Source organism: Dipodomys spectabilis, unplaced genomic scaffold (assembly GCF_019054845.1).
Source record: "Dipodomys spectabilis isolate Male_0828 unplaced genomic scaffold, ASM1905484v1 ptg000119l, whole genome shotgun sequence".
Classification (NCBI taxonomy): Eukaryota; Metazoa; Chordata; class Mammalia; order Rodentia; family Heteromyidae; genus Dipodomys; species Dipodomys spectabilis.
The window spans coordinates 2,291,297-2,310,711 of NW_024870796.1; the positions used below are offsets into that span (position 1 = coordinate 2,291,297).

The 19,415-nt window shown below is 51.1% G+C and overlaps 1 protein-coding gene across 1 annotated transcript in view; it reads left to right on the forward strand.

Annotated features, from left to right (window-relative positions):
• The first annotated feature begins 9,226 nt into the window (after window positions 1-9,226).
• Window positions 9,227-19,415, forward strand: part of Vdac1 (voltage dependent anion channel 1) — a 33,189-nt gene continuing 23,000 nt past the window's right edge. Inside the window, exon 1 of the mRNA XM_042688783.1 lies at window positions 9,227-9,335. The gene's annotated coding sequence lies outside the window, so the exon portion shown is untranslated. The remainder of the gene's footprint in view (window positions 9,336-19,415) is intronic.

Genomic DNA, 19,415 nt, shown 5'->3' on the forward strand with positions numbered 1-19,415 from the left:
GATCGCGGTTCAAAGCCAGCCCGGGCAAGAAAGACCGTGAGACTCCTATCTCCAATATAAACCACCAGAAAACCGGAAGTGGCGCTGTAGCTCAAGTGGTAGAGCGCTCGCCTTGAGCTGAAGAGCTGAGGGACAGCGCCCAGGCCCAGAGTTCAAACCCCACGACCTACAAAAAAAAAAAAAAAAGAAGTTCAGGGATAGTGTCCAGGCCCTGAGGTTGACCCCCACAACCAACAACAACAACAGAAAAGTAACAACCAGCAAAAAGCCAGAATGGAGGTGTGGCTCAAGTGGTAGAAAGCCAGACTTGACAGAACTGGTACCCATGCTAGCACACATAAAAACAACCAACCAGGTGAAACTGAATTCCTTGGTTGCAGCTGTCACACTGGTGGTGATTTCAGCAGCACACGTGGCTGGTTCGCATGCCCTGTACAGCACAGGCACATGGCCGTTCCACTATGACAGGAAGTTCTACTGGAAAGTAATGCTTTTAGGGACTAAGAGGGAAAAGGCCTAATCTATGATTTACAACCTGAGTGACCTGGGAGGATGGCAAAATACAGATTCTTGGGGATATCCCTTGTCTGTTTTGTATCATAAATGAACCCCCCACTCCCATAGCAGAGCTTAAAGCCACAACCACTTGGGGGTCATGGTGTGTGTGTGGGGGGATCCATGTGGCGGTCATGGTGTGGGGGACTGGAGGCGGCTCTGTCCCCTGGCTGGCAGTTAAGATGGACACCATCCCGGCCCAGGACTAAGAGATGCCCTGGGATGTGGGGCTGCCAGTGTGGAACTGGGACTGTCCTGCTGAGGTGGGCTCAGCAGGGCGGCTCCTCAACCAGGCCTTCCCTCCCGTGGGCGTGGCCTCCTGTGGGCGTGGCCTCCCGTGGGCGTGGCCTCCCGTGGGCGTGGCCTCTCCTCAGCGTGGCTGCCCGCCGCATTGACCCCCTGCCCCATGGCCTTACCTCAGCATGGCCACCCACAAAGGCGACTCTCATGATGGCGACCCTCGGCCTGGCGATGTGCAGCTTGGGCGACCAGTATGGCCTTGCCTCGGCGTGGCCGCCCCACGCTGCAACGTGGGCGCCCCTGGCTTTGCAACCTCTCAGGTGGCCGTCCCTGCAGCGCATGCTCACTCTGCCCCACAGCCGGGCCTCCCCACAGCGCATGCCCACCCACTCCCTGCAGCGCATGCTCACCCTGCAGCAGGGTCTCCCCACAGCGCATGCCCAACCCGCCCCGCAGCAGGGCCTCTTGCAGCGCATGCTCACTCTGCAGCAGGGCCTCCCCACAGCGCATGCCCACCCCACCCCGCAGCTGCACCTCCCCTACAGCACATGCCCACCCCGCCCCTGCAGCTTCTTGCTCATCCCGCAGCAAGGGCCTCCTCTGAGCTCTCACACCAGCAGGGCGGCAGCGTTGCACAGACACACATGCATGCGTATGCACGCATGCACATGTAAAATACTCCCTGGACATCTTTACAGCCCTCTGCGCTGACCCATACCTGAGATTCTGGGGCCAGGTTAGGCCTCTGGGCTTGATGGAAGTTGTCTGATGATGTGTGATCACCTCAGCCTGCCACGCCAAATCTGGCCTTCTTCTTTTATTATTTTGCTTGGCTTCTGGGTAAAGTCCCTTTAGAGGACCAAAAACAAACTCCATAGCAATGTGGGAGAGAAACCTGATGCACAATGCATATTCACAGAATGGCTGAAATGCTGAAGAAGCCAGGCAGCAGCGTTTCAAGCCTGTCATCTTAGCTACTCCAGAGGCTGAGGTCTGAGGATTATGGTTCAAAGCCCGACCAGGCAGGAAAGTCTGTGAGACTCTTATCTCCAATTAACCACCAGAAGCTGGAAGTGGAGCTGTGGCTTGAGTGGTAGAGTGCCAGCCTTGCATAAAAATGGTAGTCAAAAAAAGGAGGGTGGGAGGCTGGGAATGTGGCTTAGTGGTAGATTGCTTTCCTACCATTCGTGAAGCCCCGGGTTAGATTCCCTAGTACCACATAAACAGAAAAGCCGGAAGTGGCACTGTGGCTCATGTGGTAGAGTGTTAGCCTTGAGCAAAAGAAGTTCATGGGGGGCTGGGAAGGTGGCTCAGTGGTAGAGCGCTTGCCTTGCATGGGCGCCCAGGCCCAGAGTTCAGGCTCCATGACTGGACCCCCCCCCCAAAAAAAAAAAAGAAGTTCAGGGACAGTGCTCAGGCTCTGAGTTCAAGCCCTAGGACTAACAACAACAACAACAAAACTGGAGAACTACCTGGACAAGGTGTGAATTTATTATACCAGAACACAAAAAGTTGGGTAAATGGAAGATAAATGCATAATACTGTTATATTGATTGTATAAAGAGGCTATTTCTGGGCTGGGAAGGTGGCTCAGTGGTAGAGCGCTTGCCTTGCATGTATGAGGCCCTGGGTTCGATTCCTCAGCACCACATAAACAAAAAGAAAAAAGCCGGAAGTGGTGCTGTGACTCAAGTGGTAGAGCGCTAGCCTTGAGCTGAAGAGCTGAGGGACAGCGCCCAGGCCCAGAGTTCAGGCCTCACGACCGGACCCCCAAAAAAAAAAAAAAAAAAAGAGGCTATTTCTGTTTTATATTTATCACTTTAAAAAGGCAGTGTGTATGTGTGTGTGTGTGTGTGTGTGTGTGTGTGTGCTGGGGCACTCAGGGCCTGGGCACTGTCCTTGAGCTCTTTTGTTCAAGGCCAGGGCTCTGCCACCTGAGCCATAGCTCCACTTCCAGCTTTTTTTTTTTTTTTTTTAACTAAATGGAGATAAAGAGTCTTATAGACTTTGCTGCCCTGGCTAGCTTCCAATCCCAATCCTCAGATCTCAGCCTCTTGAGTAGGGTTAAAGCCATGAGCCACCAATGCTGGGCTCCTCTTCCCAATTTATGACAAAAAATTCTCCAGGTATTGCCAAATGCCACCTGGAGGTCAAGGATCAAGTTATGTTTGGAAATAGATCAGACAGCCTGACATCCTGGGGATCTGAAATCTTTACATAAAAATGAGCTTGGGCTCAGAATCATATCCTCACCAGCCTCAGTGTTCTCATTAGTACACACAGGAGATGAGTTCACACGCTGAAAGCTGGCTTGAGAATTTTATTTTTCAGAAATGTATCAGGCTTCGAGGCCATAAGACTTGGAGAATATTTCCACCTGGTGGCGAAGCTGTAGAAATGCACCATAGAATGATCAGCTCAGGACCTCAGGGAAGCAACCCAAATGCCTGCCAGGCTGGACCTGGGCAGGCTGGTAAGATCCTCAAAGACTGGGTCAAGGAAGCCTCAAGGCCAGCCAGTATGTGCAGGGGAATCACTGGGAATGAGATATTTTCCTATCAGTTTGCTCAAATCAGGCCTTTATTTCTCCCCTTTTCCTATAGACCCTATGATCTCACTTTATTAGCATTTCTTGGATTCAGCATTTAAACTCTGTGGTTTATATCAAGGAAGGGACCCTGAGTGCCATATCCTGGTTTTTGCACAATAATAATTCTGCTTGGCTAGACAGACTTTTTTGGGGGTCAGTTGTGAGGCTTTAACTCCCCACCTGGGTGCTGTCCCTGAGCTCTTTTTTGTCAAGGCTAGCACTGTTCTACTTTGAGCCACAGCTCCACTTCCAGTTTTTTTGGTGACTAGTGGGAGATAAAGAGTCTCACCAACTTTTCCTGCCCGGGCTGGCTTTGAACCACGAACCTCAGATCTCAGCCTCCTGAGTAACTACGATTACAGGCATGAGCCACTGGTGCCTGGTTCTGTGAGACTCTTATTTGCAATTAACCACCAGAAAACTGAAGTGGTAGAGCACTAGCATTGAGCAAAATGAGCTGGGAGGCAATCTCGGGCCCTGAGCTCATGCCCCACCACTGACAACAAGAAAAACAAAACAACGAACAACCAAAACAAAAAGTAGCATTTACCTCAGCCTCACCCTGAATTTCTTTCCTTTTTCTGTGACTGTAAACATTCAAATCCTTTTTTTTTTCTTCCCTGCACCTGCTATTACTCCAAGATCACTCAAGGTGCTTGAGAAAAGTGTAGGTGTCAGCTGCATCCTACAAGTATGAATGGAAAACCTTGAGCATTGGCCTTCCTTCCCCCTGCAGGCTCTCCAGTTTCTAGATGACTCTCTGGTGTACCTCATTTGGAGAATCTTCACATCTTTCTATTCCAAGTTGGGGTTTTCTGGGGCCGATTTTTGTTTTGTTTTGTTCCCTCCTCCCCTCTAAGGACACTTTGTATCTCTTAAGATTTTAGTGACTTTATATTGATTTTTTTTTCCTAGAAGGCTTTGGAAACAAGTATTCTGCAAGCCCTGGGAAATAAGATCTGTCCATCTGCTTTATCTTGGGAAGCTCCTGAAAACTGAAGCCTGTTCCTGGAGCCGGGCAGAATCACCCAGGAGCTGCCTGGGTTGGATAAAAGCAAAGTCAGACTTTCCATCTATTTAGATTTACTTTGTGTGTGTGTGTGTGTGTGTGTGTGTGTGTGTGTGTGTGTAAAACAGTGGTTTTTGTTTGGGGCTCCTGTGTGGAGCCTTTGGCAAAATGAAGGGGAAGCAGCAAGGAGGAGCTGGAGGGCTGAGAGGACCCAGCCTTCTTCTTACGTAAGAATCTGGAAGGATTTGTCACTTCGGGGCAGCAAAGTTGCTAAGTTTAGATTTGAATCTGAGACTTCTGAACTTGGCAAGAGAGCAGAGGCTGTGGCAGGAGGGCTGTCTGGACCCCACACAACTTCTTCCCCGGCAACTGGGAGATGTGCGACCAAAGAGAGACCTCAGAGATCCCCTGACGTCCTTCCTCCCGCAGGAAATGCCAGAGTTGAGCAACTGAGCAGGAGACGATGGGGTGGGGACAAAGGCTGAGATACTTGGAGCTTAGTGGCCAGTGTGGCTGCTGATGTGTTGTCTGTCTGTCTGAAAGAGCTCCCCTCCAGCCAGGTCAGAGGAGGGGAGGGAGTGGTAGTGAGACAGGAAGCAGTCCACAGCTTCTGGAGGTAGCTTTTGGGGAGCTAGACGCTCAAGATCTGTGTCTGGAGAAACCAGAATTCAGGCCTTCTTGGTCAGAATATGTGCACAGTGTGTGTGTGTGTGTGTGTGTGTGTGTGTGTGTGTGTATGCTGGAATGGGGGCTTGAACTCAAAGTAAGGGAGCTGTCCTTCAGCTTCTTTACTCAAGGCTGGCACTCTACCTCTTGAGCCACAGCTCCACTTCCAGTTTTCTGGTGGAGATAAGAGTTTCAGGGTCTCTATCCAGGCTAGCTTAAGTGCTCCTATTAATTGTAAAATCTGAGGGCACCGAGGCCCCCCTGCCATGTGATAACTCCCTAGCAGGAGGCACGGAACTCATTGAGATCTCTGTGGGCACAGTTTATGCCAGGGAAAGGACACAGGTGAAATCAGCCAAGAGAGGAGGTACATAGAGGCTGAAAGTTTTAGCTGTCTTCACCTGAAGGGCCAGGGCTGAAATCTCCTCCTCCCAGAAAAGACAAGAGACCACACATAAGGAGCCCTGACAACCAGAGAAGCCCCTCCTAGCTTTGTTATCTTACAGTCCATACTAGGGGCTCATGGTTGGCTGCCATTGGTTACCTGTTCTGGCTACCTCAGACTCCAGTCCTATCAAGGATCAGCTGATCATGCCTGGATTCCTAGCCGGCACACTAAATCACATTGTTCACTTATCTTTTTTTTGTGTGTGTGTGTCCAGTTGTGGGGCCTGAACTCTGGGCCTGGGCACTGTCCCTCAGCACTTCAGCTCAAGGCTAGCACTCTACCACTTGAGCCACAGCACCACTTCCGGCTTTTTTCTTTTTGCTTATGTGGTGCTGAGGAATCGAACCCAGGGCCTCATGCTTGCAAGGCAAGCACTCTACCACTGAGCCACCTTCCCAGCCCTGTTCACTTATCTTATGTGTCCTACTCACACCCTAAATCATTTTGTTAGTTTTTGTGAATGGCTTGCATCCAAAATGAAGACACTTGCATGCCACTGCAAGATTAGAGAGGCCAAGGGCAAAAGCTGGGCTTCTGCTTGGGCAAGGTTCAATTCTTCCTCATGCACAGGCAGAGTAAACAGTACCCAGCCTGCACAGGTATGAACTCGATTTTCAAGGGAGAATTGACTGTCCACTGCATTTGATTCCCCTCTGCCCCCAAGGTGTGCAGTCCTCAGGGAGGGGACGGGAGCCACGCTAGAGCAGACATTTATCTTTACTTTGAGTTACTCATCATTTATTTTCTGGGTGTTGAACTCTTAGAGTGGACAAGTCAGAGCCAGTCCCCTATCCTCATGCCTCGCTCAATTCAGCCAGCACTCAAGTCTTCAGGAGCAAACCAATAATGATATGCTTGGAAGTCGTGTTATGAGCTGGGTGTTGGTGGGTGGCTCCTCTTATTCTAGCTACTCAGGATGCTGAGATCTGAGAATCCCAGTTCCAAGCCAGCCTGGACAGGACAATCCATGAGACTCTTATCCCCAAGTAACCACCAAAAAGCCAGAAGTGGAACTATGGCTCATTGTAGTAAAGTGCTAGCATTGAGAAAACAAACGAACAAACAAAAATCCAAGTGAGAAGCTGGTCTCAGGTGGCTCCCATTTGTAATCCTAGCTACTTAGGCGGCTGAGAGCTGGGAATGGGGTTCAAAGCCAGCCTGGGCATTAAAGTCATGAGACTCTTACAGTGCCCAGAGTTCAAGCCCCACGATAGATGAAAAAAAATCCAAGTGAGAGTTTAGAGGCCCTATGTTCAAATTCCAGTCCAGTCCACGTATAGGTGTACATACACTAACCCCCACAAAGCTTGTGTAAGGTGAAGTAGGATCATTCACTCAAAGAAAAACACAGTTAAGATTTACCTCTACTTGAATCCTTCTCAGAGACTCTTCTGAGTTGGGACAAACTAAAGCTGGATATTGAGATGACGCAGAGAAACCAAAACACAGGAAAAATGGGGCCACTCAGGAAATAGGCCCAGAGCCACTCTCTCCTGAGGGCAATCCTTCCTTGGTTTCGTGAAATGCCACCTTTGGCTCCTCTAGGCCAACAGATCCGGCAGACTCAAGATGCCAGAAGGGACTTGGGAAGGTCCAAGGCTTTCCCAGCATTCTCACTGAAACTGTTTCTCAGTTCAAATTTGCAAGGGAGGACTTGATTGGCTAGGCTTGAGTGAGGTGCTTACTCTAGCCCAATAAGCTGTGGCAGACTGGGTGGGGGTGTGGCTGAGGGAGTGCCTTCCTGTCTTCCTCAGGAGGTGTGGCTGGGAAATCGGTGATGACTCACTTTGAGTCACCTTACTCCAAATTAGTTCCAACCCCAGGGCTTCCAGGTCCTCAGTTTATTGAGGATTTGTTCTTTGCAGTTAAGGATCTGAATCTATCTATCTATCTATCTATCTATCTATCTATCTATCTATCTATCTATCTATCTATCTATCTATCTATCTATCTATCTATCTATCTATCTATATCTCAAGATCACACTGTAAGTGACTCAGAACATGACACAGTTGGTACCCAGGGCAGCTGGGGAAGGGGCTCAAGGGTAGAGGTTGGGGAGTGGAGGGGAACTTCTAAGTCTTAGAAGGGGGTTGGGATGAAACAGGAGGACAGGGTGGACTTTGGACGTTCTGTTCCTAGCCTTACAACTAGGACACAGATTCCTGGGCCCGTTTTTATTTTAACTGCCCTGCCCTGAAGCTATTGACCTCCCAAACTGCTCCTCACTGAAAGCTCAAGTTGACTCAGCAGCTTCCCCTGCCCCCTCCTTTCTGGGGGTGTGTTGGGCCTTAGTGTACAGTTGGAAATCTGGGAGTCTCTAAGTAAATGGAGCAGGCCAGGGACCTGGAGCAGCTATTTCAGGTTCCTTAGGATTAAGTAGTTGGTGCTGAGAATCAAACCCAGGGCCTGCTGCATGCTAAGCAAGTGCTCTTAGCACTGATCTACGGCCCATTCTCCCCCACACTCCCCACCAATCTTGAAGGGGCTTTGGCAAATCTGAGCACCTCCCCAAACACAGGATGTAGGACCTCATATTTGCATTCTCTCCCCTTATCATTTTCCTTCTTTCTCTGCATTCAGCTCACTGGAACACCCTTTCTAACCCGGGTTGACCTCTTTTCCATTTAAATCTGCCGTTTCCATCCAGCAGCCTGCCTCGATTGTCTCTACCAATCACAGCTGTTGTGCGTCTATACCTTGGCACCTCCTTCGCGGGTCCTTAAACGCCTGAAGCGGAGAAGAACGTAACGTTGGGTCAGCAGGTGATGGGGTTGGGGGTAGTCTTCATCCATCCAGGAATGGATTAATTCTCAAACCTCTGATGCGGTTGGGGCTGGCACAGATGCTTGACCTCAATTGGTGAACTGGAGAATCCGAGAGGCCTAGCAGAGGAGAAAGTTGCGGGTCTACGTGCCGCGTACTAACCCGAGTCCAGCACGAATGGCCGGCTCTGGCCGGGCGCGGGTCCTCGGAGATGCTCCTGGTTGATTTGCTGACCCCGCGGTGACCTTGAACAGTGAGAGAGCCTCTCTCTCTCTCTCTGTCTGTCTCTCTGTCTGTCTCTAGGAGTTTTGCTAGAGAGGAATACGATCTCCATACTGTCCTAACCATCTCCCCCTGCTCCCCCCAAGCTGGAACCCCGAGAATCCCGATGGATGGAACCATTCCTGTGAGAGCCAAGGGACACACCTTGTCCATCCAGCCCTGTCCTGATCGAGCCACATTAATTCCGGGGAAGTCTTGCAGTGTACAATGTGGGGAATCTCATGCCCCCCCCCATTTTTTTAAAGCGTGGAGGTGTCCCGGCCCTCCAGCCCACCGCCCTTTCCAACCCGGAAGACCCCCCTCCCTGCTCCTCCTCCTCCTCTCCTTGGTCCACGGCTCCCCTCCAGGCTGGAGTATCCAGCAGGGCCCCGCGTGTCCCCGAGCACGCACGCAGACACCCGCGCGCACGCCAGTCCCCGCCTCCGGCCACCCCGTGCCCGGGCGCACGCAGCCCCTTTACGCGCACACCCCGCCCGCCGGACCCGGCGCGCATCGGCGGCGGGCGCGGAGCGGCCCCGAAGGTTAAGACCCGGGGCTCGCGGGAGCTGAAGGGACCGGGAGGGAGGGACCCGGGGGCCCGGCCGCTGTGTGGGGCGGAGCCGAGGGCGGAGCTCGCCGAGCCCCAGCACGCCGGGAGAGCGAGCGCGCGCGGGAGAGGGAGGGCAGGTCCGCGCCGCCGCCGTGCGCTCCGCCCCGCCCTCGGTCCGCGCCCTCCGTTCCTCCTCGCCGCAGCCCCCGCCGTAGCTGCCGCTGCGCTCCCGGCCTCCACCGCCTCCGAGGTAGGCGCACTGGAAAGGGCTTGGTTGTGGCCTGCCCTAACCCGGGCTCTTGGGAGGGGGAAAGGGGATCGCCGGGAGGACCGGGCGAGGGTTGGAGGGCCTTAGGAGCCCGGGCTCGACCAGGCCTTGGATGGGTCACCCGCGCGAGCACCGCAGGCCCGGAGGACGGGCCGCTGAGTGATCTGGGGGGGTCTAACTAGGTTGGTGATCGCGAGGACGAAGGTCCCGGAGCTGCTGCGAGGCGCTGGGGGTGAGGGGGAGAACGAGAAGTGGTGTGTGGACCTGCGGGCGGAAGGGCATGGGCCACCGCGTGGAGGCCCAGCGCGCCTAGGTGACCTTCCCCGGCGGCGCCCTCTGGTCTTCGAACCTGTCCTCAAGGCTTGGGTAGGGACCCTGCGGCCGGCTGCCCGCCGCGCTCGCCAGGCTGGACTCGCGAGGTTGTGTTGGCCAAGCTCGCTCCTGCGGGATGCGCTTCCCTGACAGCCAGTCGTACTCCCCCCCCACCTCCCCCACCCCCGCCCCGGAACCCCCCCCCCCCCCGGCTCTTGCACGCCTTGGTCGGCCCACGCGGGGAAGAAGAAGCTGGCACGCAGCACCTCCAGCGCGTGCCAGCGCCTTCCCCGGGCGGACCGGGCTGCTGAGACTCCACTTTTAGGCCTCTGGAGCTAGGGGTGGGGTGGGGTGGGGGGGAGGGGGGGGAACCTCGGGCTTGGGTAGGAGGTTGAACTTCTGAAAAGCAGGACCCTCCTCTCCTCCCCCCCCCCCACCGTCAGCGAGGTGGCCCTCTCTCGGCCTTCAGGAAGGATTCTGGCTCATTCATTCTTCCAATGTGACTGGTTCGGAGCCTGACTGGGACCCGCACCCTTGGTGATGTCCCCAAGGTCACACAGCTAGTTAGGCCACCAGGTTTCCTCTGTCTATAAAATGGGAGCAGTTATACTTCTCTTTGGATAGTTTTTTTGGGGGGAGGGGGGCACAATCAAAGTGAGCCGGTTAACACACGAAGCCTTCAGAACAGTGCCTGTCAAACTCACTGCTTCCATGGAAACCGGGAACTTACCTTGGTGCATCTGGGGAGGATGGGGAGTACCCCCCCCCCCCCCAAAGTAGGTCCTATTTTGTGGGCCCTGGCTCACATTACTAAATAAGCATTCAGATATATAGGTATCTTTCAAGATAATTCTGGTCAGTTTACGAATTGGTCAGCTGAGGTTGGGGCACGAAATTTGCCAGTGCAGACTTTGAATGGAGGAGCAGAGCTGAGAAGATTGGGCTTCCACCTGAAGCCCTCATCCTTCTTGAGTAGCAGAACCCCCCCCCCCCCCTTTTCCTAAACTGAGGTTGATGACCAGGCTAAGGCAGATTACCCAGAACTGCCTTTTCCATCTTTCTGGTTGAACTCCTGGAGGTTCAGACCCAGGCCCTGGAGGCCTTGTCTTCAGGGTCTAGGGTGGAGCTGCTTGTCACAAAGTAGGTGCTTCAGAAAGTCCTGGGGCTGTGGGCATAAATGCATTCTTTGCCACCCTTTTTGTTGACAGAAGGCTAATCTGACTATTCCAGTGAGTGATACATAGTATCACATTAGTCATGGAATTACTGAATATGCAGTACTGAGAGGCAGGGGCTGAAGATCCAGACTTTTGTTCTTTGATCCTGGACATTTCTGTTTCAGAAAATAGCTTTGGCTTGGGTACTGGTGGCTTATGCCTGTCATCCTAGCTACCCAGGAGGCTGGAATCTGAGGATCACAGTTCAAAGCCAAATCAGGGAAAGTCTGTGAGACGTTTATCTTTAAATTAACCAGCAAAATGTTGTGGTTCAAAATGTGGTTCAAGTATGGTAGAGTATCAGCCTTGAGCAAAAAAGCTCAGGGACATCAATGCAGGCCCTGAGTTCAATCCCCAGGACTAGCACAAAAAAGAAAGAAAAAGAAAGGAAGGAAGGAAGGAAGGGAGGAAGGGAGGAAGGGAGGGCAAGCTTCGCCTAGCAGAGAGTCACAAGTATTTAAAGAACTATAATGGTAGGTATAGTTTTAGAGCAGTGAGACACAAAAGCTTGTTTCTCTCTTGAAATAACTGCTTTAAACATAGTATCTTAGCCGGGCACTGGTGGCTCACTCCTGTAATCCTAGCTACTCAGGAGGCTGAGATCTGAGGATCGAGGTTCAAAGCCAGCCCAGGCAGTAAAGTCCATGAAACTCTTACCTCAAATAAAACACCAGAAAACCGGAAGTGGTGCGGTGGCTCAGGTGGTAGAGTGCTAGCCTTGAGCTGAAGAGCTAAGAGACAGTGCCTAGGCCCAGGGTTCAAGCCCCATGACTGACAAAACAAAACATAGTATGTATCTTCATTCAATGACTTTCTAAGTCTCATGGAAAAGTTGTCCAACTGGTGATTCTGGGCTTGAAGGTAGATGGGTACCTATCTGAGTCCTTGGGCTTGTGAATAAGATGCCTGGTCCCAAAGAGGAGGTACTCGCTTCTGATTTCTTAGTGTTATTTCTAGTCTGGAATGGGTTTAATTGAGGCATGGATAGCAGAGGCTGAATGGGTCCAGACAGTGAGTTGGTACTAAATTCCAAGCTGGGGGTGATAACCGGCTCACCCCATCTTTACCAGTAAGATGCTCCTGAGGCACCTCAGGCTGCTTTCTAGCCTTGAAGTTTTCCTTGGTGTGAGATACATGGGTGGGCAAGAGTCACCCAAGCCCAAAAGGTGGCCCAGAGGGTAGGGCCCCATAAGTAGGCCCCGTGTGTCTACAGTCCATGGCCTTGGGCTCTTCCCAGATTCCTGTGGTGGCCGCCAAGAAAAGGGGACCAGTGGGGTCATCAGTTGGGCCTGGGCACATTCCTCCTTGCTCATAAGGATTTTAGTGTGTGTGTGTGTGTGTGTGTGTGTGTGTGTGTGTGTGTGTGTGTGAGAAGTTTGAACTCAAGTCCTGGGTGCTCTCTCTTTTCACTCATGCCTGGTGTTCTACCACTTGAGCCAGAGCTCTATTTATGGCTTTTTTGGGTGGTTTATTGGAGATAAGAGTCTCATGGACTTTCCTGGCTAGGCTGTTTTTGAACCATGATCCTCAGATCTCAGCCTCTTGAGTAGCTAGGATTCTACATGTGAGCCACCTACCTGCCCAACAACTGGCAGGAAAGAGCCCTAGAGAGCATCCTGGGCTTACAACACTTATGGCCTGAGCCCAAGGATCTAGTACAAGTTAAGTCACTTTTCCGTCCTCAGTTTCTCTGTCATGTCTCTGACTATGCTACATAGTCACCATTGTCACAGTCATCAAAGGCCTTCCTGGTGTCTCGATGTAGGTTCTGTATCTCTGCAATGTAAGTTCTGTGCTTGGGCACAGAAGTGAGGTGTTGGATAGGTGGATGGGTGGTAGTAGGGCTGGGTCCTCCCTGACTATCCGTTACTGGTGTTCTCATACTGCAGTCACTCGCTCTGTTTTCAGGAGCTAATACCTGTGAATGCCTTTGGAAAGGAGAAATTGCTCTTCAGGGTGCCTGGCGTTGGCTAGCTGGCAGTGGACAGTGCTCAGTGGATTTGCCCTGTAGGTGGTGAGGACTGTCGTGCTGAGGTGGGAGGCCTTCTACCACCTGACTGGACAGCAGTCAGCCAAACAGTGCTTTCTTTATGGACCGGATGGACTCTGGACCCTGTGGTTCAGGGTGACTTTTGGGTACTGTGCTTTGCAGCCATTATTCTCATAAGAAATATGCAGAAGGCAGGCTGGGGGCGGGAGTAACTCAGTGGTAGGGTGCCGGCTGAACATGGACGGAGTGTTGAGTTGGATCTCTAGGCTCACAACACAAAAGAACACAGATGATAGATTGTACATCTATAAGATGAAAACCTAGCTGGGTGTATGGGCCTGCTGTGTATCAGCATGCATGGCTGTGTGCTTGCTATTGAGGAATTGATATTATCCTCTAGGACTCTGAGCCAAGGCCTCTTTCTTGTGTTAGAGCTGAAGGAAAAGGAGGTGCAGAGAGGTTATGACTGGAGTGGTATGATAGGATTGGGACTCAGGTTCTCCTGATTCCTGGATTGCTGTTGGTGTTAACCCCAAGGGGGGCCAAGCTAGGCAGGGGGACTCCAGGGAACCTGAGGTCAGGCAGGAGAGTCCTTTTACGCCTGGACCCTAAAGCCTGGTGTATTAACTGACAGTCCAAGCATTCTCCCTTTAGCCCCATGGGTGGATAGGCAGACTGCCCAGAGTCCAAAACATTCTTCTGAGTCTCATGGAAGGCCGTGCTGCTGGTGATGGCCCAGCTTCCAGGGTGTTTTAAAATAGAAGCGACGCCTGGAAAGCAGAGCTGTGCGATGTCCGAGAAGGGGGAGGGCAGGGCAGCTGCCACCAAACCCAGCCACCAGCCCAGAGCCAGCATCAGAAATCAGGGACTGTGCCCTGGGTTCTACCTTTGCCTTGGGAGAAAGTGCTTGTGTGTGTGTGTGTGTGTGTGTGTGTGTGTGTGTGTGTGTGTTCCAGGGAGGGAAGCTTGTGAGTGTGTTCTGGCTTTCAAAGCTGTTTTTTTCTTTCCTGGTCTCTTAGGGGTAGAGTTGCTTTTGCTCTAATCTAACACTGGCTGGTCTGATGCCCCTTCTGTAGGCTGGCACACTTTTTTTTTTCATAGGCCAAACCATCTGGAATAGAGTTGATAAAACAGTAGGGCCAAAGACCTTCCCACAGTTCTGTCTTCCTGAGAGGAATCCTGGGATGGCAAAGTATGATGGCATAAGGTTTGGGCTGCTAAGTTGTTGTTGTTTGGTCAGGGGGCCTGAACTCTGGGCCTGGGCGTTGTCCCTCAGCTCTTCAGCTCAAGGCGAGTGCTCTACCACTTGAGCCACAGCGCCACTTCTGGTTTTCTGGTGATAAGAGTTTCCTGGACTTTCCTTCCCAAGCTGGCTTTGAACTGTCATTCTCAGATCTTAGCCTCCTGAGTAGATAGCATGAGCCACCGGAGCCAGCTGTGATCTGGTTCTTAAGGAGGGGGTGGTTAGGGAAACTTGGAGAAGGCTGGAGGTTGGAGGGAGCTGGAGCAGGGTAGAATTTGAGTAGGGACCCAGCAGGGAGCGAGCCTTCCTTCCATCTCTTTTCTGAATTCCCATCTGTGGTTAAATGTATCCCATAAGCCCACTGATAGCAATCCTTTACCATTCACACTGCTACTCAAATGGAGGAAAGGAGAAATGTGTATCTGGAGCCACTAAGCATGTCCAATAGAATAGATGATGGCCACTGCAACTATTCATTGAATCATGTCTCTCTGCCCTAGAATGGTCTGATGTTACACTCATTTCATGGCTTTTCTGCAACAATTCCTTTAGTTCCGTTCTATTATTTATTTATTTATTTATTTTTTTTCTTCTCAGTCATGGGCCTGAACTCTGGGCCTGGGTGCTGTCCCTCAGCTCTTCCTCTACCACTTGAGCCATAGCTCCACTTCAGGCTTTTTCTGCTTATGTGGTGCTGAGGAATCAAGCCCAGGGCCTCAAGCATGCAAGGCAAGCACTCTACTACTGAGCCACATTCCCAGCCCCTAGTCTCATTTTAATAGATGAACAAAGTGAGACCTTATCAGTATAAGTGGTGTGCCCAAGGTCACAGCCAGGGAGAGATTTTGTTTTGTTTTGGTCAATCATGGGCTTAAACTCAGGGCCTGGGTGCTCTGAGCTTTTGTGCTCAAGGCTAGTGCTTTACCACTTTGAGCCACAGCACCACTTCTGGGTTTCTGGTATTAATTGGAGATAAGTCTCATGGATTTTCCTGCTGGGGCTGGGTTTGAACCACGATCCTAAGATCTCTACTTTTTTTTTTTTTTTTGTTGGTCATGGGGCTTGAACTCTGGGCCTGGGCACTGTCCCTCAGCTCTTCAGCTCAAGGCGAGCGCTCTACCACTTGAGCTACAGCGCCACTTCCGGTTTTCTGGTGGTTTATTGGAGATAGGAGTCTCACGGTCTTTCCTGCCCGGGCTGGCTTTGAACCGCGATCCTCAGATCTCAGCCTCCTGAGTAGCTAGGATTACAGGCGTGAGCCACCAGCACCCGGCCAATTCCTTTTTTTTTTTTTTTTTTTGTCAGTTGTGGGGCTTGAACTCTGGGCCTGAACACTGTCCCTCAGCTCTTCAGCTCAAGGCTAGTGCTCTTCCACCTGGGCCACAGTGCCCCTTCTGGTTCTCTGGTGGCTAATTGGAGGTAAGAGTCTTAACAGATGTTCCTGCTGGGGCTGGCTTTGAACTGTGATCCTCAGATTTCAGCCTCCTGAGTAGCTAGGATTACATGTGTGAGCCACTGATGCCGTTTCCTTTTTAACTCAAAGCTGGGTCTGTCAGTTGAGCCACAGATCCTTTTCTGTCTTTTGTTGTTGTTGTTGTAGGTATTTGTTTTTGGTTTTTTTCTGGATAATTCTAGATAAGAGATTCACAGACTTTTCAGTCAGGGCTGGTTCAAACTGAGCTCTTCAGATCTCAGCCTCCTGAATATCTGGGGTACAGGTGTGAGCCACAGCGCTCCGCTGTGTCACTGTCTTGTGGTCACCTAGATAGGCTGGAAATGCCCTGGCAGGTGGGTGCTTGTAGCTCCCCATTTGCCTTTGGAGGCAGTGTCTCACCCTCTTTGGGTCTTGTCTGTGCCATGTTGTTACAGTGGTTATTGGTTCTTAGAGGGTACCAAGGCTTCCCTTTCTGGATCCTTCCAAGAGAGCCTCTGCAGAGAAAAGGAGCCACACCAGGATGCTATGGACAGGAAGAGAGCCTGCTTTGCTAAGGGCTGGGAGGTGGGGAAGGAGGAGAAAAAGAGGAGGAGGAGGGAGAGGAGGAATCAGGCTCACTGAAGTGGGGAACTCTCCCGTATTCCTAGCTTCTGGACAGGGTGACTAAGCCTGAGAGTGAAATGCACCCTCATAGGTTTTGGGTGATAATCCTACCACTTCCCAGATCTGTTTGAATCTGTTTCTGGAAAGCTACCTTGTAGCTTTTCCTGCTGGCAGTCCCACTTTGCAACAACTGTTGCAATGTGGTCTTAACATTTCCTGTTCTTAGAAAAAGTATCAGTGTACACAATGTAAACAATCAGTGAGAACAAAAACTAGATTCTTGTTTGAACCCCTCAATTATCTTGCCTCTGCAGAAGTAACTCCAAGGCCAAGTTTACAGAGGGCTGAGATCTTTCCATGCTCTTCCCCACTTGGTCACACATTTATAAGGAGATAGTGTGTGTAAAAAGGTCTTCTTTGAATCACATGGGATTAGAAATTTTCTGTGACTTGCTTTGTGTGTGTGTGTGTGTGTTCGCGTGCGCTAGTACTCAGGATTGAACTCAGGGCCTGAGCCCTGCCTCTTTATCACTCAAGGCAAGCACTCTACCACTTGAGCCAACTCCACTTCTGGCTTTTTGCTGGTTACCTGGAGATAAGAGTGGACTTTCCTGCCTGGTCTGGCAGATCGCATCCTCTCTGAGTAGTCATGATTACAACCATGAGTTGCTAGGGTCTGGCATGTGACTTGATTTTCAGTCAACTGTATTATAGGTAGCTTTCTGTGCTACCACATGAAATTTACCTCCTTCCTCTCCTCTCCCTCCCCATGGAACTTGAACTCGGGGGACTGGGCACCTTCCTGAGCTGCTTTTGCTCAAGGCTAGCATTCTACCACTTGAGCCACAGCACCACTTCTGGCCTTTCCTGTGTATGTGGTATTGAGGAATTGAACCCAGGGCTTCATGCATGCTAGGCAAGCACTCTACTGCTAAGCCACATTCCTAGCCCCAGTACCTTAAGTTTTGTTCATTCCTTTCCCCGCTAATGAGCAGTTAGGTCAGTTTTGGATTTTGTGTTGCAGGTAACCCTGGGGATGAAGTCCTATCTATGTGTCTTCGGGTTCCTTGGGTCTTGGTATGGGGTAGGTTCCTAGGAGTGAAACTGCCACTAGGGTGAATGAATGAATGAAGGTTAGTTCTCTAGCAGTTGCCTTCCAGAGCAGTGTGTGTGTCTTACCCACACTTGCTCTACAGAGCGGTGAGTTTTCCACAGCCTTTTGTGTGTGTGTGTGTGTGTGTGTGTGTGTGTGTGTGTGTGTGTGTGTGTGTGCGCGCGCTCGCGGTAGTCCTGGGCCTGAACTTGAACTCAAGGCCTGGCTGCTGTTCCTGAGCTTTTTTTTTTTTTTTTTCTCAAGGCTAGAGCTTTACCAATTGAGCCACAGCTCTATTTCTGGTCTTTTGCTGGATCTTAATTTCTGGGAGTAGCTGAGATTGCAGGGTTGAGCCACTGGCACCTGGCCCAGTTATACCTCCTTTACGTTTTTTTTTTTTTTTTTTTGCCAATCTGTTGATGGAGCTTCCCAGATACAGATGTGGCATTACTCTTTATGTCAGTGCTCGGCCTCCTCAAGGTGGTGGTGGGCAGGGGGTGGCGGAGTGCTAGTTCTGAATCTGTCCTTGTCCCCACTCAGCATTGCTGTTGCTTTGTACAGTGAATTCCTACTTCCTGGTTATATTGTCAATTTCTTTGCCTCTACTGTCACATACTAAAAGTTTCTTTTCCCAATAAGTTTTTACTTATTCTTTCCTCCCTAGCTATCCCTCCTTCCTGCTTCCTTTCTCCTCTCTCTCCCCCTCCCCATAGATAGACAGACAGATAGCTATATAGACAGTATGTGGCTATATGGATTGAACTCTATGAGGTCAAGAGACCTTCCAGTTTCAGCTTCCTGAGTAGCTGGAACTAAAGGTGAGTACCACCAAACTTGACTTACAATAATACTATGCTGCTCATTTGAACATTCATTCACTCAATATTTATTTATATTGGATACCTATCATGTACCAGGCCTTAGTATCTTTTTTCTTTTTTTTTGGTTGGTTGTGGGGCTTGAACTCCAGGTCTGGGCTCTGTACTTCAGCTCTTCAGCTCAAGGTGAGCACTCTACCACTTGAGCCACAGCGCCACTTCTGGTTTTCTAGTGCTTTATTAGAGATTAGAGTCTCACAGACTTTCCTGCCCAGGCTGGCTTTGAATTGCAGTCCTCAGACCTCAGCCTCCTGAGTAGCGAGGATTACAGGCGTGAGCTACCAGCCCCTGGCCCCTTAGTATCTTTATATACATAGAGTGTGTGTGTGTGCGCGTGCGTGTGTGCATGTGTGTGTGTACTGGGGCTTGAACTCAGGGTCAGGACACTCTCCCTTAGAAGGTTGGTACTTTTCCATTTGTGCCATACCTCCACTTCTGCAAGTCTCAGACTTTTCTACGCTGGCTGGCTTGGAACCTTAGGTCTCAGCCTTCTGAGTAGCTGGAATTACAGGCGTGAGTTAACAGGCTTCTACACACATAGCTTTCTTCACATTTTGAATAGAGTTACTCATGACAGGCTCTTGAGGGGCTTTGAGTTCAGGGGTGTGGTGGTGGGGTAGGTGTAGTGGGGTGGGGGCACAATGAGCAGAGCAGCTGTCACTGCCTTGTAGCTGATGAGTTAGGGAAGATGTGACACAATCACCCTCCGCCCCCAGCCAGGATGGAGGTTATATAAATGTGTTGTGCAGACTGTACTGGGGTGATACACAATCCCTTCCCCTTGAGCTTCCAGTATTGCTAGATTTACATTCTTAAACTGGGGTGGAGCTTGCGTAATTTGTTCCAAGGTCAGCCAGGGAAGGGTTGGTTAGATAGACTGGCAGACTGTGGACGAGGACCAGGGTATGGCTTGCTGACCCTTATCAAGGTCATCAGTGACCAAGTCCTGCTCTACAGCCTTTACTATGGCAGAGAGCTATAGTCCTGTCTTCCCAGGCTGCTTTCTGCCTTCTGTCTATGCAGGGCAGGCTGCCTGGCTTATGTCAGGCTGTCCTGCTTTATGCTCAATCCTCAGGGCGTGGGGTGGGTGGATGCTCGGGAGGCATCTGTGCCTGAGCCACTGAGCAGTGTAGCGGAAGCCGTGAGTGATTGGTGGATGGAGGGGCTGGGGGAGGGGATCAGAGTTCAGCTTCTGAGGCTGGATCTTGTCTCTGTTAGATAAGGAAACAGATGCTGGGATCTCTTTCCTCTGGCCCTGGCCTGAGGAAACATACTGCAGATTGTCCTTTCT